Here is a 23,540-nt window from a genome sequence, read left to right on the forward strand (position 1 = left end):
TGAGTCATGTTTGTTTATTTAACCTCTATGTAACGATAAAGATCACTTTGTGATGAGTAATGTTTGTTTATTTAACCTCTTTGTAACGATGAAGATTCCTTTGTGATTAGTAATCTTTGTTTATGTAACCTCTATGTAACGATAAAGACGACTTATCGTGTTTGTTTATTTAACCTCTATGTAACGATAAAGATCACTTTGTGATGAGTCATGTTTGTTTATTTAACCTCTATGTAACGATAAAGATCACTTTGTGATGAGTAATGTTTGTTTATTTAACCTCTTTGTAACGATGAAGATTCCTTTGTGATTAGTAATCTTTGTTTATGTAACCTCTATGTAACGATAAAGACGACTTATCGTGTTTGTTTATTTAACCTCTATGTAACGATAAAGATCACTTTGTGATGAGTCATGTTTGTTTATTTAACCTCTTTGTAACGATGAAGATTCCTTTGTGATTAGTAATCTTTGTTTATGTAACCTCTATGTAACGATAAAGACGACTTATCGTGTTTGTTTATTTAACCTCTATGTAACGATAAAGATCACTTTGTGATGAGTCATGTTTGTTTATTTAACCTCTAAGTAACGATAAAGATCACTTTGTGATGAGTAATGTTTGTTTATTTAACCTCTTTGTAACGATGAAGATTCCTTTGTGATTAGTAATCTTTGTTTATGTAACCTCTATGTAACGATAAAGACGACTTATCGTGTTTGTTTATTTAACCTCTATGTAACGATAAAGATCACTTTGTGATGAGTCATGTTTGTTTATTTAACCTCTTTGTAACGATGAAGATTCCTTTGTGATTAGTAATCTTTGTTTATGTAACCTCTATGTAACGATAAAGACGACTTATCGTGTTTGTTTATTTAACCTCTATGTAACGATAAAGATCACTTTGTGATGAGTCATGTTTGTTTATTTAACCTCTATGTAACGATAAAGATCACTTTGTGATGAGTAATGTTTGTTTATTTAACCTCTATGTAACGATAAAGATGACTTATCGTGTTTGTTTATTTAACCTCTATGTAACGATGAAGATAACTTTGTGATTAGTAATGTTTGTTTATTTAACCTCTATGTAACGATGAAGATCACTTTGTGATTAGTAATGTTTGTTTATTTAACCTCTATGTAACGATGAAGATCACTTTGTGATTAGTAATGTTTGTTTATTTAACCTCTATGTAACGATGAAGATCACTTTGTGATTAGTAATGTTTGTTTATTTAACCTCTATGTAACGATGAAGATCACTTTGTGATTAGTAATGTTTGTTTATTTAACCTCTATGTAACGATGAAGATCACTTTGTGATTAGTAATGTTTGTTTATTTAACCTCTATGTAACGATGAAGATCACTTTGTGATGAGTAATGTTTGTTTATTTAACCTCTATGTAACGATAAAGATCACTTTGTGATTAGTAATGTTTGTTTATTTAACTATGTAACGATAAAGATGACTTTGTGATTAATAATCTAACACGTTGATCTTCTGTCTTGTGTCTCCAGTGAGTTAACTGACTCATACCTAATTTAAATATATCTGTTTGCTGCTGCCAAACCTATACGCATGTTACGCAAGAATGGGCCTATGCTTAACTCTCTTCAGAGCATGTCTCTAACTAATGGAAAATAACATTGAGTTGGCTGTGTTGTTGATGTCACATTTTTGAGGTTTTGGCACTGTTCTATTTTATTCCTGATCTGACCAGTAGATGGTGAGCAGTAGCCATGTACAGAGCCACCACCCTTCTCCCTTTTCCCCCTCTCCCTTTCCCTCCCTCTCTCAGAGAGAGAGAAAGAGAGAGCGAGAGAGAGAGAGAGAGAGAGAAAGAGAGAGCGAGAGAGAGAGAGAGAAGGAGAGAGAGAGAGAGAGAGAGAGAGAGAGAGAGAGAGAGAGGGGGAGGGGGGAGAGAGAAAGAGATGGGGTGGTGGATAGAGAGAGATATATGGGGGAGTGGATGGAGAGAGATATGGGGGGGTGGATGGAGCAAGAGAGAGAGAGATATGGGGGGGTGGATGGAGAGAGAAAGAGAGAGAGATATGGGGGGTGGATGGAGAGAGAAAGAGAGAGATATATGGGGGGTGGATGGAGAGAGAAAGAGAGAGAGATATGGGGGGTGGATGGAGAGAGAAAGAGAGAGAGAGAGATATGGGCGGGTGGATGGAGAGAGAAAGAGAGAGAGAGATATGGGGGGTGGATGGAGAGAGAAAGAGAGAGATATATGGGGGGTGGATGGAGAGAGAAAGAGAGAGAGATATGGGGGGTGGATGGAGAGAGAAAGAGAGAGAGAGAGATATGGGCGGGTGGATGGAGAGAGAAAGAGAGAGAGAGATATGGGGGGTGGATGGAGAGAGAAAGAGAGAGAGATACATGGGGGGTGGATGGAGAGAGAAAGAGAGAGATATATGGGGGGTGGATGGAGAGAGAACAAGAGAGAGAGAGATATGGGGGGTGGATGTAGAGAGAAAGTAGAGAGAGAGAGATATGGGGTGGATGGAGAGAGAGAGATAAGGGGGGGTGGATGGAGAAAGAGAGAGAGATATATGGGGGGTGGATGGAGAGAGAAAGAGAGAGAGAAATATATGGGCGGGTGGATGGAGAGAGAACAAGAGAGAGAGATATGGGGGGTGGATGGAGAGAGAAAGAGAGAGAGATATGGGGGGTGGATGGAGAGAGAAAGAGAGAGAGAGATATGGGGGGGTGGATGGAGAGAGAAAGAGAGAGAGAGATATGGAGGGTGTATGGAGAGAGAAAGAGAGAGAGAGATATGGGGGGTGGATGGAGAGAGAAAGAGAGAGATATATGGGGGGTGGATGGAGAGAGAAAGAGAGAGAGATATGGGGGGTGGATGGAGAGAGAAAGAGAGAGAGAGAGATATGGGCGGGTGGATGGAGAGAGAAAGAGAGAGAGAGATATGGGGGGTGGATGGAGAGAGAAAGAGAGAGAGATACATGGGGGGTGGATGGAGAGAGAAAGAGAGAGATATATGGGGGTTGGATGGAGAGAGAACAAGAGAGAGAGAGATATGGGGGGTGGATGGAGAGAGAAAGAGAGAGAGAGAGATATGGGGTGGATGGAGAGAGAGAGATAAGGGGGGGTGGATGGAGAAAGAGAGAGAGATATATGGGGGGTGGATGGAGAGAGAAAGAGAGAGAGAGATATGGGCGGGTGGATGGAGAGAGAACAAGAGAGAGAGATATGGGGGGTGGATGGAGAGAGAAAGAGAGAGAGAGAGATATGGGGTGGATGGAGAGAGAGAGATAAGGGGGGGTGGATGGAGAGAGAACAAGAGAGAGAGATATGGGGGGTGGATGGAGAGAGAAAGAGAGAGAGAGAGATATGGGGTGGATGGAGAGAGAGAGATAAGGGGGGGTGGATGGAGAAAGAGAGAGAGATATATGGGGGGTGGATGGAGAGAGAAAGAGAGAGAGAGATATGGGCGGGTGGATGGAGAAAGAGAGAGAGAGATATGGGGGGTGGATAGAGAGAGAGATATGGGGGGTGGATGGAGAGAGAAAGAGAGTTAGAGAGATATGGGGGTGGATGGAGAGAGAGATATGGGGGGGTGGATGGAGAAAGAGAGAGAGAGAAATATGGGGGGGGGTGGATGGAGAGAGAGAGAGAGATGAGGGGTGGATAGAGAGAAAGAGAGAGAGAGAGAGAGATATGGGGGGTGGATGGAGAGAGAGAGAGAGAGAGAGAGATATGAGGGGTGAATGGAGAGAGAGAGAGAGATATGGGGGGTGGATGGAGAGAGAAAGAGAGAGAGAGGGATATGGGGTGGATGGAGAGAGAGAGATATGGGGGATGGATGGAGAAAGAGAGAGAGATATGGGGGGTGGATGGAGAGAGAGAGAGATATATGGGGGGTGGATGGAGAGAGAAAGAGAGAGAGATATGGGGGTGTGGATGGAGAGAGAAAGAGAGAGAGATATGGGGGGTGGATGAGAGACAAAGAGAGAGAGATATGGGGGGTGGATGGAGAAAGAGAGAGAGAGATATGGGGTGGATGGAGAGAGAGAGATATGGGGGGTGAATGGAGAAATAGAGAGAGAGAGAGATGGGGGGGTGGATGGAGAGAGAACAAGAGAGAGAGAGATATGGGGGGTGGATGGAGAGAGAAAGAGAGAGAGAGATATGGGGTGGATGGAGAGAGAAAGAGAGAGAGGTATGGGGGGGTGGATGGAGAGAGAGAGAGATATGGGGTGGATGGAGAGAGAGAGATAAGGGGGGTGGATGGAGAAAGAGAGAGAGATATGGGGGGTGGATGGAGAGAGAAAGAGAGAGAGAGATATGGAGGGTGGATGGAGAGAGAAAGAGAGAGAGAGATATGGGGGGTGGATGGAGAGAGAAAGAGAGAAATATATGGGGGGTGGATGGAGAGAGAAAGAGAGAGAGAGATATGGGGGGTGGATGGAGAGAGAAAGAGAGAGAGAGATATGGGGGGTGGATGGAGAGAGAAAGAGAGAGAGATATATGGGGGTGGATGGAGAGAGAAAGAGAGAGAGAGATATGGGGGGGTGGATGGAGAGAGAACAAGAGAGAGAGATATGGGGGGTGGATGGAGAGAGAGAGATAAGGGGGGGTGGATGGAGAAAGAGAGAGAGAGAGATATGGGGGGTGGATAGAGAGAGAGATATGGGGGGTGGATGGAGAGAGAAAGAGAGTTAGAGAGATATTGGGGTGGATGGAGAGAGAGATATGGGGGGGTGGATGGAGAAAGAGAGAGAGAGAAATATGGGGGGGGGTGGATGGAGAGTGAGAGAGAGAGAGAGAGAGGAGGGGTGGATAGAGAGAAAGAGAGAGAGAGAGAGAGATATGGGGGGTGGATGGAGAGAGAGAGAGAGAGAGAGAGATATGAGGGGTGAATGGAGAGAGAGAGAGATGGGGGTGGATGGAGAGAGAAAGAGAGAGAGATATGGGGGGTGGATGGAGAGAGAAAGAGAGTTAGAGAGATATGGGGGTGGATGGAGAGAGATATGGGGGGGTGGATGGAGAAAGAGAGAGAGAGAAATATGGGGGGGGGGTGGATGGAGAGTGAGAAAGAGAGAGAGAGATGAGGGGTGGATAGAGAGAAAGAGAGAGAGAGATATGGGGGTGTGGATGGAGAGAGAGAGAGAGAGAGAGAGAGAGATGAGGGGTGAATGGAGAGAGAGAGAGAGATATGGGGGGTGGATGGAGAGAGAAAGAGAGAGAGATATGGGGGGTGGATGGAGAGAGAAAGAGAGAGAGAGAGATATGGGGTGGATGGAGAGAGAGATATGGGGGATGGATGGAGAAAGAGAGAGAGATATGGGGGGTGGATGGAGAGAGAGAGAGAGATATATGGGGGGTGGATGGAGAGAGAAAGAGAGAGAGATATGGGGGTGTGGATGGAGAGAGAAAGAGAGAGAGATATGGGGGGTGGATGAGAGACAAAGAGAGAGAGATATGGGGGGTGGATGGAGAAAGAGAGAGAGAGATATGGGGTGGATGGAGAGAGAGAGATATGGGGGGTGAATGGAGAAATAGAGAGAGAGGGAGATGGGGGGGTGGATGGAGAGAGAACAAGAGAGAGAGAGATATGGGGGGTGGATGGAGAGAGAAAGAGAGAGAGAGATATGGGGTGGATGGAGAGAGAAAGAGAGAGAGATATGGGGGGGTGGATGGAGAAAGGGAGAGAGAGAGATATGGGAGGGTGGATGGAGAAAGGGAGAGAGAGAGAGATATGGGGGGGGTGGATGGAGAGAGAGAGAGAGAGAGAGAGAGACTGACTGACTGTAGTAATGCTAGTGTTAGTGGGTGTGATTATAGTGATGGTCAAGTGGGTGGGGCTGAGGTATTGTGGCTCTCTGTGCAGCCTATGGAGTGTGTCACACCCTTTTATACTGAGCTCTGACTCACAAGGATTTACCAGGGTTGAATCAGAGACATGCTTCCAAGGCGTTGCCCCTGTGAATACTATAGCAGAGATAGTCTGATTTTATTTAAACATTTATTACTGAACAGCAATTACATTTGAAAATAAACCACCATGTGTTTTGCAAATGGTTGGTCACAAATGTCTGTATTTTAAAATCCAATATCACAATGTCCAATAATATATTAATCTGCCAATGAGTAGAATTTCTAAACTGCATCTCATGATCCTAATCATGTTTAACACATCATAATAATTCATAATTTAATCATCTGCATTTCAAATTAGCGATCATGTATGATGAAATGTCCAGTGAGCACCATAATTGGATGAGGTGTGCTTGTATGTATGTATGTCTGCTGTCTGTGCTGTGTGTGCTGTGTGTGTGTTCTCTGTGTGCTGTGTGTGTTCTCTGTGTGCTGTGTGTGTGTTCTCTGTGTGCTGTGTGTGTGTTCTCTGTGTGCTGTGTGTGTGTTCTCTGTGTGCTGTGTGTGTGTTCTCTGTGTGTGTGTTCTCTGTGTGCTGTGTGTGTGTGCTGTGTGTGTGTTCTCTGTGTGCTGTGTGTGTGTTCTCTGTGTGCTGTGTGTGTGTTCTCTGTGTGTGTGTTCTCTGTGTGCTGTGTGTGTGTGCTGTGTGTGTGTTCTCTGTGTGCTGTGTGTGTGTTCTCTGTGTGCTGTGTGCGTGTGCTGTGTGTGTGTGTTCTCTGTGTGCTGTGTGTGTGTTCTCTGTGTGCTGTGTGTGTGTGTGCTGTGTGTGTGTGTGTGTTCTCTGTGTGCTGTGTGGGTGTGGGGAGCAGAAAAGAAGAGGGGATGGGAGGAGAAGAGAGGATGAGAGGAGAGGATAGATGGAGAAGATGGGAGGAGAGGAGAGGATATATGGAGAAGATGGGATGAGAGGATGGGAGGAGAGGAGAGGATATATGGAGAAGATGGGAGGAGAGGATAGATGGAGAAGATGGGAGGAGAGGAGAGGATATATGGAGAAGATGGGAGGAGAGGATAGATGGAGAAGATGGGAGGAGAGGATAGATGGAGAAGATGGGACGAGCAGATGAGAGGAGAGGATATATGGAGAAGATGGGAGGAGAGGATAGATGGAGAAGATGGGAGGAGAGGATAGATGGAGAAGATGGGAGGAGAGGAGAGGATATATGGAGAAGATGGGAGGAGAGGATATGTGGAGAAGATGGGAGGAGAGGATAGATGGAGAAGATGGGAGGGGAGGAGAGGATAGATGGAGAAAATAATTTGCACACACTCGCTATCCAATTATGGTGCTCACTGAAAATGTAATCACACACACACACACAAAGCCTCTTCCCATCCTCGTTCCCTGCTCACCTCTCTCTCTCTCTCTCTGCTGTCGTCACATGTGAGCCGTGGCTATGAGCTCATTACTGTCAGCCAAGTGCAGTGAGCAGGGAGAGAGACACTGCTGCTCCCTCATCTCCTCTCTGGTCCATCTGAGGGGCTCTAACAGCCCAGCAGGAGATACCAAATCTGGGCAGGAGCCTTACCACCTCCCCCTTTCTGTCTGCTGGATCCCCTGGGCCAGGCACTGTGTGCTTAGGGCGTGTGTGTTTGCACGTGTGTGTGAGAGAGGAGCCAAGTCGGTCACACAGACAGCAGAAAAACAAGCCGAGGCAGCATCCATCTACCATCTACCACATCAGAAGGAGAGGATAGAGGGAGGAAGGAAGAATAGACTGATTGCTGGTGCTGCAGACGGAGGCATGGAGGAGAGGTGTGTGTCAGCCATGTGTGTGTGGAGCTGAGGCTTCAGTCACGGGTTCTGGCGGACGGACAGTCGGAGGGAAGGAGGACTGGAATGTGGATGTTGCCTGCCTGTCAGAGGGAAACGATGCTGTGAGCTGGGGCTTAGCAGGCAGATCTCTCTCTGTGTCTCTTTCTCTCCTCCCTGCACACAGAGGAAAGAAACATTAGCTGCTAGCTCCATCTCTCCGCTGCTCTGCTCAGCCGACGCTCTATCTCTCTCTCCCTCTCCTCTCGCATCCCTTCATCTCTCTGCTCCAACCACAGTCTCCCTGGAAATGATCTCACACTGGATGTTGCAGTCAGACACTGCTCTGCTCGCTGAATAGTATCGACTTGCACTAGGAATTTACTAATCAGGTATTTATGCATTATGTATGTGTTTATAGTGTGTGTGGGCGTGTGTGTATGTATATATGTGTATACAACGGTATGTATGTGAATGTGCATGTTTGAATTGAGAGTGTATCCTTCTTGTTGCTTCCTCCCCTCCCCCTCCCTCTCGCGGCTCGCAGGCTCACATTCATGTGGACTTTTATGGTTCTATGATGGAATCATCACCCGGTATTTTAAAATTGTACATATCTGTGGAGGATGCAGTCAGATGGCATGTTGATTTCATCAGGATTCTCAATCTAGTTATTCTTTTAGACAAATACTGAGGCAAATATCTGCAGATAGTGCACATCTGTTTTTCCCTCTCTCCAGTTTGCAATTTCACACGCTATATTTTCAGCATCAATGAGAAGACATGTGTGTTTCACACTAGGAATATCAGATGAAATATTGTGTGTGTCAGGCTGGGCAAAAGGCACAGAGATGTTCTGATTCATTAAGAAAAATAGGCTGCTGAGAGAGAGAGATGGAGAAGAGAGAGAGAGGGAGAAGAGAGAGAGAGGGAGAAGAGAGAGGGAGAAGAGAGAGAGAGAGAGAGAAGGGAGAGGAAGAGAGAGGGAGAAGAGAGCGAGAGGGAGAATAAAGAGTGAGAGGGAGAAGAAAGAGAGAGAGGGAGAAGAAAGAGCGAGAGGGAGAAGAAAGAGAGAGGGAGAAGAGAGAAAGAGAGGGAGAAGAGAGAGAGAGGGAGAAGAGAGAGAGAGAGAGAAGAGAGAGAGAGAGGGAGAAGAGAGAGAGAGGGAGAAGAAAGAGCGAGAGGGAGAAGAAAGAGAGAGAGGGAGAAGAGAGAGAGAGAGGAGAGAGAGGGAGAAGAAAGAGAGAGAGGGAGAAGAGAGAGAGAGGGAGAAGAGATAGAGAGTGAGAAGAGAGAGAGAGAGAGAGAGAGAGAGAGAGAGAGAGGGGGGAGAGAGAGAGAGAAGAAAGATAGAGAGGGAGAAGAGAGAGAGAGGGAGAAGAGATAGAGAGGGAGAAGAGAGAGAGAGAGAAAAGAGAGAGAGAGGGAGAAGAGAGAGAGAGGGAGAAGAGAGAGAGCTGGGAGGGTCTGGTGGGTTGAGCGTTATGGCAACGTTTTGGTTGGATATCTCAACGTGGTTTGGTTATGTGAATGTTACATGAACATTATAGCAGTGTTCCTCAGTGCATTCTGTCTGGAGGTAATCCAGTGTAATCTAGGTTAGCAGCTGGTAGATAGTACAGCATATAAATGTAATTACTAGAGACAGTATAGACTACACTGTCAGAGACAGTCTATAGGTTAGATTCCTAGAGAAAATGTATAGGTTAGATTAGTGGATGTAGTATATAGGTTATATTACTATAGACATTATATAGGCTAGATTACTGGAGATAGTTTATAGGTTAGATTAGTAGAGACGATATATAGATTAGATTACCACAGCAGTATATAGGTTAGATTACTACAGACAGTATACAGGTTCGATTAGTAGAGGCAGTATATACATTAGATTAGTAGAGACAGTATACAGGTTAGATTACTACAGACAGTATACAGGTTAGATTAGTAGAGGCTGTATATCAATTAGATTAGTAGACAGTATACAGGTTAGATTACTACAGACAGTATATAGGTTAGATTAGTAGAGACAGTATACAGGTTAGATTAGTAGAGACAATATATAGGTTAGATTAGTAGAGACAGTATATAGGTCAAATTAGTAGAGACAGCATTATTGCTATAATAAACTGGTTACAATTATGTCTTCTACCGCTGCTGTGTCTTCTACCGTACTTCCCATTCTCTTTGCTGATGATACCAACTAGATTTTATCACACAAAAATGTTGATTCACTAATTAATGAAACCAACTCAGGCATGGACACATTTTCTGAATGGTACCGGATAAACCAAAAATAAATCCAACTTTATTGTATTCACTAGTAAGAATAAGAAATATTGTAAAATAAATTGCCAGCATCTTAATTGTTGGGAATGAAATGGAAAGTCACATCCACTAGATTCCTCTGAGTTCTAATTGATGAAAGTTATCCTGGAAAGATCATATTCAACTTGTCTGCAGCAAAGTGATGAAATCTGTTGGTATGATCAGACAGATTAGTGGTCATGCTTGCTTCCTAACTCTATACTATAGCTTCATTTACTCATATCTCATTTACTGTAATACTGGGCCAGTACATATGCCTCCTACCTACACAAAGGACTCATCATACACAAGACATAAACTAGCAACCTCCTCTAATTACCTGGAACCATCTGCACCTTTGTTTAAGAAACTCAATGTCTTGTCTATTTACAACATTAATGTACGCCAATTATGCACTTTCATCTACAAGTACTTCCCAGACAGTTGAACTAAACCCTTCAAGGGATTATTCCAGGTTCATTCTGAAATCAATCTATATAATACAAGACACTGTGATAACCTTCACCCTCTCCACTGCCGCACCTCACATAGTCAATTCTCTATCAGATACAGAGGTGCCATACTCTGGAATTCTCACATTGCCAAAACATCATCATCCCTCAATAACTCCAAGCGAAGACTGGAGGTCAGCCTGATGAACCAAACTACTTCATAATCTCCTCCAAAAAGCCTAACTCTCACACACTCTAGTGCACACACACATTTAAACAAAACATTTTGGGGGGTATTATTTTTGTCTTTACAGATCAATTAATTTATACATTTTTAATTAGTAGGTTTGTTATCTGTTTTATCAAACCTTTTTTATTTTGGTACTTATGTGTTGTATGTATTATTTTGGTACTTATGTGTTGTATGTATTATTTTGGTACTTATGTGTTGTATGTATTATTTTGGTACTTATGTGTTGTATATATTATTTTGGTACTTATGTGTTGTATATATTATTTTGGTACTTATGTGTTGTATATATTATTTTGGTACTTATGTGTTGTATTTATTATTTTGGTACTTATGTGTTGTATATATTATTTTGGTACTTATGTGTTGTATATATTATTTTGGTACTTATGTGTTGTATATATTATTTTGGGTCTTATGTGTTGTCTATATTATTTTGGTACTTATGTGTTGTATGTATTATTTTGGTACTTATGTGTTGTATATATTATTTTGGTACTTATGTGTTGTATGTATTATTTTGGTACTTATGTGTTGTATGTATTATTTTGGTACTTATGTGTTGTATATATTATTTTGGTACTTATGTGTTGTCTATATTATTTTGGTACTTATGTGTTGTATATATTGTTTTGGTACTTATGTGTTGTATGTATTATTTTGGTACTTATGTGTTGTCTATATTATTTTGGTACTTATGTGTTGTATATATTGTTTTGGTACTTATGTGTTGTATGTATTATTTTGGTACTTATGTGTTGTCTATATTATTTTGGTACTTATGTGTTGTATATATTGTTTTGGTACTTATGTGTTGTATGTATTATTTTGGTACTTATGTGTTGTCTATATTATTTTGGTACTTATGTGTTGTATATATTATTTTGGTACTTATGTGTTGTATGTATTATTTTGGTACTTATGTGTTGTATTTATTATTTTGGTACTTATGTGTTGTATGTATTACTTTGGTACTTATGTGTTGTATTTATTATTTTGGTACTTATGTGTTGTATATATTATTTTGGTACTTATGTGTTGTATGTATTATTTTGGTACTTATGTGTTGTATGTATTATTTTGGTACTTATGTGTTGTATGTATTATTTTGGTACTTATGTGTTGTATGTATTATTTTGGTACTTATGTGTTGTATATATTATTTTGGTACTTATGTGTTGTATGTATTATTTTGGTACTTATGTGTTGTATGTATTATTTTGGTACTTATGTGTTGTATATATTATTTTGGTACTTATGTGTTGTATATATTATTTTGGTACTTATGTGTTGTATATATTATTTTGGTACTTATGTGTTGTATATATTATTTTGGTACTTATCTGTTGTATATATTATTTTGGTACTTATGTGTTGTATATATTATTTTGGTACTTATGTGTTGTATTTATTATTTTGGTACTTATGTGTTGTATGTATTATTTTGGTACTTATGTGTTGTATATATTATTTTGGTACTTATGTGTTGTATTTATTATTTTGGTACTTATGTGTTGTATATATTATTTTGGTACTTATGTGTTGTATATATTATTTTGGTACTTATGTGTTGTATGTATTATTTTGGTACTTATGTGTTGTATGTATTATTTTGGGTCTTATGTGTTGTATATATTATTTTGGTACTTATGTGTTGTATATATTATTTTGGTACTTATGTGTTGTATATATTATTTTGGTACTTATGTGTTGTATATATTACTTTGGTACTTATGTGTTGTATATATTATTTTGGTACTTATGTGTTGTATTTATTATTTTGGTACTTATGTGTTGTATATATTATTTTGGTACTTATGTGTTGTATATATTATTTTGGTACTTATGTGTTGTATATATTATTTTGGTACTGATGTGTTGTATGTATTATTTTGGTACTTATGTGTTGTATGTATTATTTTGGTACTGATGTGTTGTATATATTATTTTGGCACTTATGTGTTGTATATATTATTTTGGTACTTATGTGTTGTATATATTATTTTGGTACTTATGTGTTGTATGTATTATTTTGGTACTTATGTGTTGTATATATTATTTTGGTACTGATGTGTTGTATATATTATTTTGGTACTTATGTGTTGTATATATTATTTTGGTACTGATGTGTTGTATATATTATTTTGGTACTTATGTGTTGTATATATTATTTTGGTACTTATGTGTTGTATGTATTATTTTGGTACTTATGTGTTGTATATATTATTTTGGTACTTATGTGTTGTATATATTATTTTGGTACTTATGTGTTGTATGTATTATTTTGGTACTTATGTGTTGTATAGTGTTTGTTGTGATGTGGTTTTCATAAAAACGCTTTCATTAAAAAAAAACACTGTTTCCAACCACACTTAAAAAAAATTATCTGTATATATTTATTTATTTTAATCTTTATTTAACTAGGCAAGTCAGTTAAGAACAAATTCTTATTTTCAATGACGGCCTAGGAACAGTGGGTTGTTCAGGGGCAGAACGGCAGATTTGTTCCTTGTCAGCTTGGAGATTTGAACTTGTAACCTTCCGGTTACTAGTCCAATGCAATGCCTTGTCATATATGGTCCGATATACCACGGCTGTCAGCCATTCAGCATTCAGGGCTCGAACCACCCAGTTTGTAGTAATAGATATTTGACACCAGATATATAGTCTGTAGATGAGGTGATCTCCCGTTTACTATTGAAAGCGTATAAAAACTCTCACACACACACACACACACACACACACACACACACACACACACACACACACACACACACACACACACACACACACACACACACACACACACAGACAATCCCGCTGACATTATCCCCCCCACACTCACACACTTATACACTTGACGCCAGACGTCAAGGGGCATGATATTACACTGATCATCATGTTCCTCCATCAATAGAATTCATGTGGTGACAGAGAGAGAGCAGTCGGGCTGTGACTCAGGTGTGTGAAAGAGAGGGAGAGCGAAAGGGAGAGGGGGGAGATAGAGAGTGGGAGTGGGAGAAAGAGAGATAGAGAAAGAGGGGGTAGAGAGAGAGCGAGAGAGGGAGGGAGAGGGGGAGAGAGAGAGAGAGAGGGAGAGAGAGAGAGGGAGGGTGGAAGAAAGCTAAATAGGCAGAGAGAGAGAGAGAGAGAGAGAGAGAGAGGGATAGAGAGAGGGGGGAAAGAAAGAGAGGGGAGAGAAAGAGAGAGGGGAGAGAGAGAGAGAGAGAGAGAGAGAGAAAGGGAAAGGAGATAACTAGTCAGTTGCACAACTGAATGCATTCAACTAAAATAAGTATTCCGCATATAACCCAACCCTCTGAATCAGAGAGGTGCGGCACTTTAACCACCTAGTCATTGTATAATTTGAAATCCAAAGTGTACAGAGCCAAAACAACAAAATGTGTCACTGTCCCAATAATTGGAGGGCACTGTAGTTCTCTGGGGCAGGGATGGACTGGAACTAGAAAACAGCCTGGACATTTTTAACACATTTATTGCCTCAAAGCACCCATTGTTGGCCAAACAATTATAGTTCTGTGCAAAGCCCCCAATTTAGATAGGCCCACCGGGCTAAAGATGGACCAGCCCATCTGACATTTGCCTATACTGCCCTATGGCCAGTCCGTTTCTGCTCTGGGAGTTCCAGCTAGCTAGCGAAAGAGCACTGTTGTTTCAGTGTGTACAGCTAGGGACCAGAGTACTCCCTGATCACATGACCTGACCAGGACCCTGGTTAGAAGCTAGTTTTTCACATAGTGAAGAAAACCCCATAGCTTGATATGACAGGTATAAGTTGAGTTGGGTGTGATATAATGTACTGTATTAGGTCATTCTTGGCAGTGAGGGAAGCAAAAGTAATTCCGCTACCCAAGAATAGTAAAGACCCTTTTACTGGCTTAAATAGCCAACCAATCAGCCTGTTACCAAAATATGGTGTATGATCAGATACAATGCTATTTAACTGTAAACAAATTGACAACAGACTTTCAGCACGCGTATAGGGAAGGACATTCAACAAGCAGCGCACTTACACAAATAACTGATGATTGGCTGAGAGAAATTGCTGAACAAAAAAAATGGGAGCTGGTTTGTTAGACTTCAGTGCAGCTTGAGACATTCTCGATCATAGTCTGCTCAAATCAAATTTTATTGATCACATACACATGGCTAGCAGGTGTTATTGCGAGTGTAGCGACATGCTTGTGGAAAAATATATGTGTTATGGATTTACATCCCCTGCTATATTGTGGATAAAGAGTTACCTGTCTAACAGAACACAGAGGGTGTTCTTTATTGGATGCCTCTCCAACATAATCCAGGAATTCTCCAGGGCAGCTGTCTAGGCCCCTTACTTTTTTCATTCTTTATTAATGACATGCTACTGGCCTTGAGTGAAGCCATTGTGTCTATGTATGCGAATGACTCAACACTATACACGCCAGCTACTACCGCAAGTGAAATCACTGCAACACTTCACAAAGAGTTGTAGTTGGTTTCAGAATGGGTGGCAAGGAATCAGTTATAATAAATAGTTCAAAAACAGAAAGCGTTGTACTTGGGACAAATCCTTCACTAAACCCTAAACCTCAACTGAGTCTTGTGATAAATTATGTGGAAATTGAGCAAGTTGAGGTGACAACTGCTTTGAGTAACCCTGGATTGTAAACAGTTATGGTCAAAACATGTTGATACAACAGTAGCTAAGACGGGGAGCAGTCTGTCCATAATAAAGTGTTGCTATGCCTTTTTAACAACACTATCAACAAGGCAGGTCCTACAGGCTCTAGTTCTGTCGCACCTGGACAACTGTTCAGTCGTGTGGTCAGGTGCCACAAAGAGGGACCTCGTAAAATTACAATTGGCTCATAATAGGGCAGCACGGCTGGCCCTTAAATGTACATGGAGAGCTAACATGAATAATATGCATGTACATCTCTCATGGCTCAAAGTGGAGAAGCAATTGACTTCATCATTACTTATTTTTGTAAGAAGTGTTGACATGCTGAATGAACAGAGATGTCTGTTTAAACTACTAGCACACAGCTTGGACACCCATACATACCCCACAAGACATACCACCAAAGGTCTCTTCACAATCCCCAAGTCAAGAACAGACTATGGGAGGTGCACACAGTACTACATAGAGCCATGGCTACATGGATCTTTATTCCACATCAGGTAACACCTTAAAAATACACCTTATGGAACAGTGAGGACCGTGTAGAGACACACAGGCACAGACACACATACACATCATAAGACATGCACTCTACACAAACGTACACATGGATGTTGTATTGTAAATTGTATATAACTGTCTTAATGTTGATGGACTCCTGCCTTGGCAGCAGCTAATGGGTATCCTTAATAAATATAAATATAGGATTCACCAGTGAATTAGCTGTGACTGGGGTGTTCTAGATCAGCGCTGATAAGCAGTCAAATATATATTTTGACTTTCTGGTTAATTTAGGAAGCTAATCTTGACTATGGGTTGTTGTTTGTCAAGATAATTATACCATTACAATTTCAAGTCTTTATTTCTTAAAAAGATGGAGTTATTTCAGAATATTAAAGACAGCTGGCTGCCTCACTGATCCAGCTTTCTGGAACAGCCCTCATGTGACATCTGTCCCATCTGCTGATTGGCTAGGAAGCCATGTTAGTAATCAATCTGTGATTAGATGTTTCGGTGAAAAATGTCTGCCATCTCTCTCTCTCATGCCCACAGATCATTGCCCATCTAATTTGATTATATAAAAATCTCTCTTGGGTCCCATAAAGATATTTGCATATGAAGTTTTCCTGAGGGAGAGAGAGGGAGAATGTTTCATTTGTCAAACCCTAACTTGCCTATTCGGATGTAGCATTTCATAAAGGGAAACTCAGCTGTTTAATATGAACGTTGAGTCGCTGTATCACTCCCAGATTCCCAGATACATAGTGCTCTGTGGTCGAAGGCTCTCTTTATGATCAAAGCTGAAACAGCCACAAGAGTCAGAACAGACTAGAGTTACAATATCCACTAAGTCAAAGTAGTCACAATAGTGAGGGTACAGTTATTAAAGATAGTTTAGGAAAAAATACATCTTGTTTACGCGGTGTCTAACAGTACAATATTTACAGTGGTGTCACAAGTCAAAGAACAGACAGAATAGTACAACAAAGTATAGTCACCCGGTCAGAGTGGTCACAATGGTCAGAGTGGTCACAATGGTCAGAGTGGTCAGTCACAATGGTCAGAGTAGTCACAATGGTCAGAGTAGTCACAACGGTCAGAGTGGTCACAATGGTCAGAGTGGTCACAATGGTCAGAGTGGTCACAATGGTCAGAGTAGTCACAATGGTCAGAGTGGTCACAATGGTCAGTGGTCACAACGGTCAGAGTGGTCACAATGGTCAGAGTGGTCACAATGGTCAGAGTGGTCACAATGGTCAGTGGTCACAATGGTCAGAGTAGTCACAATGGTCAGAGTAGTCACAACGGTCAGAGTGGTCACAATGGTCAGTGGTCACAATGGTCAGAGTGGTCACAATGGTCAGTGGTCACAATGGTCAGAGTAGTTACAATGGTCAGAGTAGTCACAACGGTCAGAGTGGTCACAATGGTCAGTGGTCACAATGGTCAGAGTGGTCACAATGGTCAGAGTGGTCACAATGGTCAGAGTAGTCACACTGAGGCTTTGATTATATACACTGCTCAAAAAAAATAAAGGGAACACTTTATTAACACATCCTAGATCTGAATGAATGAAATATTCTTATTAAATACTTTTTTCTTTACATAGTTGAATGTGCTGACAACAAAATCACACAAAAATTATCAACGGAAATCAAATTTATCAACCCATGGAGGTCTGGATTTGGAGTCACACTCAAAATTAAAGTGGAAAACCACACTACAGGCTGATCCAACTTTGATGTAATGTCCTTAAAACAAGTCAAAATGAGGCTCAGTAGTGTGTGTGGCCTCCACGCGCCTGTATGACCTCCCTACAATGCCTGGGCATGCTCCTGATGAGGTGGTGGATGGTCTCCTGAGGGATCTCCTCCCAGACCTGGACTAAAGCATCCGCCAACTCCTGGACAGTCTGTGGTGCAACGTGGCGTTGGTGGATGGAGCAAGACATGATGTCCCAGATGTGCTCAATTGGATTCAGGTCTGGGGAACGGGCGGGCCAGTTGCCTTCCTCTTGCAGGAACTGCTGACACACTCCAGCCACATGAGGTCTAGCATTGTCTTGCATTAGGAGGAACCCAGGGCCAACCGCACCAGCATATGGTCTCACAAGGGGTCTGAGGATCTCATCTCGGTACCTAATGGCAGTCAGGCTACCTCTGGTGAGCACATGGAGGGCTGTGCGGCCCCCCAAAGAAATGCCACCCCACACCATGACTGACCCACCGCCAAACCGGTCATGCTGGAGGATGTTGCAGGCAGCAGAACGTTCTCCACGGCGTCTCCAGACTGTCACGTCTGTCACATGTGCTCAGTGTGAACCTGCTTTCATCTGTGAAGAGCACAGGGCGCCAGTGGCGAATTTGCCAATCTTGGTGTTCTCTGGCAAATGTCAAACGTCCTGCACGGTGTTGGGCTGTAAGCACAACCCCCACCTGTGGACGTCGGGCCCTCATACCACCCTCATGGAGTCTGTTTCTGACCGTTTGAGCAGACACATGCACATTTGTGGCCTGCTGGAGGTCATTTTGCAGGGCTCTGGCAGTGCTCCTCCTGCTCCTCCTTGCACAAAGGTGGAGGTAGCGGTCCTGCTGCTGGGTTGTTGCCCTCCTACTGCCTCCTCCACGTCTAAGATGTACTGGCCTGTCTCCTGGTAGCGCCTCCATGCTCTGGACACTACGCTGACAGACACAGCAAACCTTCATGGCACAGCTCGCATTGATGTGCCATCCTGGATGAGCTGCACTACCTGAGCCACTTGTGTGGGTTGTAGACTACCACTACCACAAGAGTGAAAGCACCGCCAGCATTCAAAAGTGACCAAAACATCAGCCAGGAAGCATAGGAACTGAGAAGTGGTCTGTGGTCACCACCTGCAGAACCACTCCTTTATTGGGGGTGTCTTTCTAATTGCCTATAATTTCCACCTGTTGTCTATTCCATTTGCACAACAGCATGTGAAATGTATTGTCAATCAGTGTTGCTTCTTAAGTGGACAGTTTGATTTCACAGAAGTGTGATTGACTTGGAGTTACATTGTGTTGTTTAAGTGTTCCCTTTATTTTTTTGAGCAGTGTAGTTGTTCTTAAGTTATATGGTGTTACAATAGAGTGTTTAAAAAAATAGTGTGTTAAAATAGACTTGTTAAAGCAGACAGCGTTATAATTAAGAAATAAGGCACGAGGAGGTGTGGTATATGGCCAATATACCATAGCTAAGCACTGTTCTTATGCACATTGCAAAGCGGAGTGCCAGGATACAGCCCTTAGCCGTGGTATATTGGCCATATACCAGAAACCCCAGAGGTGCCTTACTGCTATTATAAACAGTTTACCAACGTAATTAGCAGTAAAAATAAATGGTATATGGTCTGATATACCACGTCTGTCAGCCAATCAGCATCCAGGGCTCGAACCACCCAGTTTATAATGGAGTGTTGATAACTACGTGTCTAATCTTTGGTTTTGACGTCAGTTCATAAACTCACACTGTCGCCTTACTTAAATAGATGGTGTTGGAAAAGTGTGTTAAAACATGATTTGAAGATAAAGTGTTTTCTAGGAGACTGTTACAACAGAAAGGATCATAATGGAGTGTTGATAGCTACGTGTCTAATCTTTGGTTTTGGCCTTGATTATATGAGGCCTTGATTATCTCTGTCTGGCTTCCTGGAGCTCACAGACAGACCTGCTGATTGGGTAGCTACAAATCAGGGGTGTGGCATGCTGTGGTAGTGTTGCCCGGGGATTGGCTACCTGCAGTAAAGATCTGATTTTCTTCCCTTCTCCCACTCTTTGCGCTCTCATAAAGACCCATATAAAGGCTAATTCTACTTTAGAACTGGCCAGTAAACAGATCGAATAGAATAGAAAATAATAGAATATTATGGAATAGAATAGAATATAATACATATGCGATTGTATTCTATGTTATTTTGGGTTACAAATAATAACCACACTCGGCCAAAACCAAAGAAATACAAAACATAGAATGCCCACCCCACATCACACCCTGACCTCACCAAATAGAGAAATAAAACAGCTCTCTAAGGTCAGGGCGTGACACGGAAATAACAAGAATGGTAAGTGTCAAGTATTTTATCCCAGTCCCAGAGGATAGCACATGAACGTATTAATGAAAACGATTATTTCCAAAGTGGTCCTCCTGGGACAGTGAGTGTTTTGAGGTCCAGGAGTGATTGGCTTAATCTGGGTCTGGAAAAGGAGCCCTGGACTGCAGGTCTGTCTGGCCAGAGTCCAGGCAGAACATCCCACGGATGAGTGGTGAACAGGGCTCCATCCCAAATGGCCCCCTGTTCCATACATAGTGCACTACTTTTGATCAGAGCCCTGGTTAAAAGTAGTGCACTCTGTAGGGAATAGGGGGCCATGTGGGACGGAGCCCTGGAGAACCCTGACCTCTCAGAGAAGACAATTGCATTACAGTCACATTACATTGGAGAAGGAGCTGTGTCAATCAGTCATTCCCCAGCACTGTGTGTGTATCCAAAATGGCACCCTATACCCTATATAGTGTACCATAGGGCTCTAATTAAAAGTAGTGCACACTACAGAATATAGGGAATAGGTGTTATTTGGGACACAACCTGTAACAGATCTTAGTACACATCTGTAATGACAGTTGTTTCCCTTTATATTATATTAGGGACGACACTTTCTGAGGTTCTAGTTGCAGGCTGTAGCTTTGTAATACCAACACTTACATTGACTATACAACTAGAAGTATGTCATGTCACCAACATTTTACCAAATGGGGGGAAAAAAAATGTTGCAAGGGTTCATATGTGCAATATGTGGGATGTATTTGTAACCTAAGGAATCTTTGCATGAAGATTATATGTTAATTCTACAGAGACTTAATCCCTACACCAGGCTTTTTAGCTCATTACGTTACTAAATACACTGAAAAGAATGTAAACGAAACATTCAACAATTACAGTTCATATAAGTAAATCAGTCAATATAAATTAATTATTAGGCCCTAATCTATGGAGTTCACATGACTAGGAATACAGATATGCATCTGTTGGTCACCGATACCTGAAAAAAAAAGTTGGGGCTTGGATCAGAAAACCAGTCAGTGTCTGGTGTGACCACCATTTTCCTCATGTCCTTCACATAGAGTTGATCAGGCTCTTGATTGTAACCTATGGAATATTGTCCCACTCCTCTTCGATGGCTATGCGAAGTTGCTGGATATTGGCAGAAACTGGAACAAGCTGTCATACGCGTCGATCCAGAGCATCCCAAACATGCTCAATTGGTGGTGACATGTCTGGTGAGTATGCAGGCCATGGAAGAACTGGAACATTTCAGCTTCCAGAAATTGTGTACAGATCCTTGCGACATGGAGCCGTGCATTATCATGCTGAAACATGAGGTGATTGCGGCGGCAGTGGGCCTCAGGATCTCGTCACAGTATCTCTGTGCATTCGAATTGCCATCTATAAAATGAAGTTGTGCCAGTGGCCATCGAAGGTGAGCATTTGTCCACTGAAGTCAGTTACAAAGCCAAATTGCAGTCAGGTCAAGACCCTGCCGAGGACGACGAGCACGCAGATGAGCAGTTTGTGCAGAAATTCTTCGGTTGTGCAAACCCACAGTTTCATCAGCTGTCTGGGTGGCTGGTCACAGATAATCTCGCAGGAGAAGAAGACGGATGTGGAGGTCCTGGTCTGGCGTGGTTACACGTTGTCGGTTGGACATACTGCCAAATTCTATAAAACGTTGTTGGAGTCGGCTTATAGTAGAGAAATTAACATTCAATTATCTGGCAACAGCTCTGGTGGACATTCCTGCAGTCAGTATGCCAATTGCACGCTCCCTCAAAACTTGAGACATCTGTGGCATTGTATTGTGTGACAAAATTTAGAGTGGCCTTTTATTGTCCCCAGCACAAGGTGCACCTGTGTAATGTATAATCAGCTTCTTGATATGCCACACTTGTCAGGTGAATGGATTATCTGGCAAAAGGGAAATGCTCACTAGATGTTTGTGTGTATGGAACTTTTCTGGGATCTTTTATTTCAGCTCATGAAACATGGGACCAACACTTTACATGTTGTGTTTATATTTTTCTTCAGTACACATTGAAAAGCACATTGTGAAAGTAACATCTGAAATAATCTCCTAGCTATCGCCATGTAAAGCAGCACGCCTGTTGAATGCAAAATGGTCTGTTGTTGATGCCAAGCGACCCAGCCCATGTTGTTAGACCTACTGGCTCACGGTCACAGCCCAGCAGTAAAGGCTAATGCTGATGCCATGTTTCACAGCCCATTTCACGTGAGCATTGTGTGTGTGTGTGTGTGTGTGTGTGTGTGTGTGTGTGTGTGTGTGTGTGTGTATGTGTGTGTCTGTGTGTGTGTGTGTGTGTGTGTGAGAGAGAGAGAGTGTGAGAGAGAATGAATGCATGAATGAATGAATGCATCAGTGGTTAAACCCCTGAACTGATGTGGAGCAGCTGCCGGCTTAAGCTCCACAACAGTCCCCTCTCACTGGCTGCCTCTCCTGGCCAGTGACAGTCAATCACAACCACCATCTCACAGCTAGCCAATCACATCCAGCATTTCATAGCTACTCGTTCACAGCTAGCCAATCACATCCAGAAATTCATAGCTGCTCGCTCACAGCTAGCCGCTCACAACTAGCCAATCGAACCCAACCAATCGAATCCAGCCACTCCTTGCTAGCTGCTCACAGCTAGCCAATCAGATCCAGCCACCCCTCGCCAGCCATTCACAGGTAGCCAATCACGGGGGGCTTGATTCAGGATTGAGATAAGCGTGCACAATTTGGACCTTCGTGTAAGGCATGCGTTGATGTGGGACAATGGGAGACTTAAGTGAAAACTCAAGATAAGCGCATGGATCTAATTTCAGAATACCATCCAGAGAGAGAGGCTTTGGGGTTCATCCCTGTGTTGCTCAGTCAGGGCACCTAATCCCACAGTTCTGGTGTAAATCTGAATTGGCACACTTATTCCCTTATTCCCTTATTATTGCACTACTATTAGCTAAAGCCCTCAGCCCTGTTATTTCAATGATTGTAGTGCCTTAGAGCCCTATGGCAATACAAAACATATTACTTCAATGATCAACTCTCATTATGTAAATCATAATAATGATAATATGTACAATATTTCCCCCATACCTTTCTATAATAGCTATCTTTGTGAGCCAGAATAGAAAGCACCAGCCTCTGGGGGCATGGTGTGTAATGGGTCAGAAACAGAACATATCTCAGTCTGCCCTGGTAGAGGTACCAGGACTGATCTGGGTCAGGGAGTAATGACGTTACTATATCGAACACGTCAAACCATGCATACTCAGTACTATCTAGACCCAGTCACTGGGTTCAGACCCACTCATTTCACTGAGTCTCTAATTTGAGATGAATAAAATATAGCTAGTTAGCGTGGTTAGAGTGTAATTGTGTATTTACCTCGGGCGAGCAAGAGAGCCGGGCCTCCACAGCAGTATGTGGGGACATTGTGTGTTGGAGCATTATGATGTGTATGTGTGTGTGTGGTGTGTGTGGTGTGTGTGTGTGAGGTGGTGTATCAGAGCATTTTAACTACTGAAGTAATTATAGCCTGCCTCCTGCTGTAAAAAGGATGCGTATCAATGTGGCCATTGGCTCTATTGACAGTGAGAAATCCATACACAC

General features: G+C 42.3%; 1 protein-coding gene across 1 annotated transcript in view; it reads left to right on the forward strand.

Annotated features, from left to right (window-relative positions):
• Window positions 1–7,269: 7,269 nt before the first annotated feature.
• LOC110526645 (protein unc-13 homolog C) overlaps window positions 7,270–23,540 on the forward strand; it is a 250,965-nt gene continuing 234,694 nt past the window's right edge. The window contains 1 exon segment of the mRNA XM_090238947.1: window positions 7,270–8,053. The gene's annotated coding sequence lies outside the window, so the exon portion shown is untranslated.

Source organism: Oncorhynchus mykiss, chromosome 6 (assembly GCF_057628025.1).
Source record: "Oncorhynchus mykiss isolate SJ-2025 chromosome 6, ASM5762802v1, whole genome shotgun sequence".
In the NCBI taxonomy this organism is placed as follows: Eukaryota; Metazoa; Chordata; class Actinopteri; order Salmoniformes; family Salmonidae; genus Oncorhynchus; species Oncorhynchus mykiss.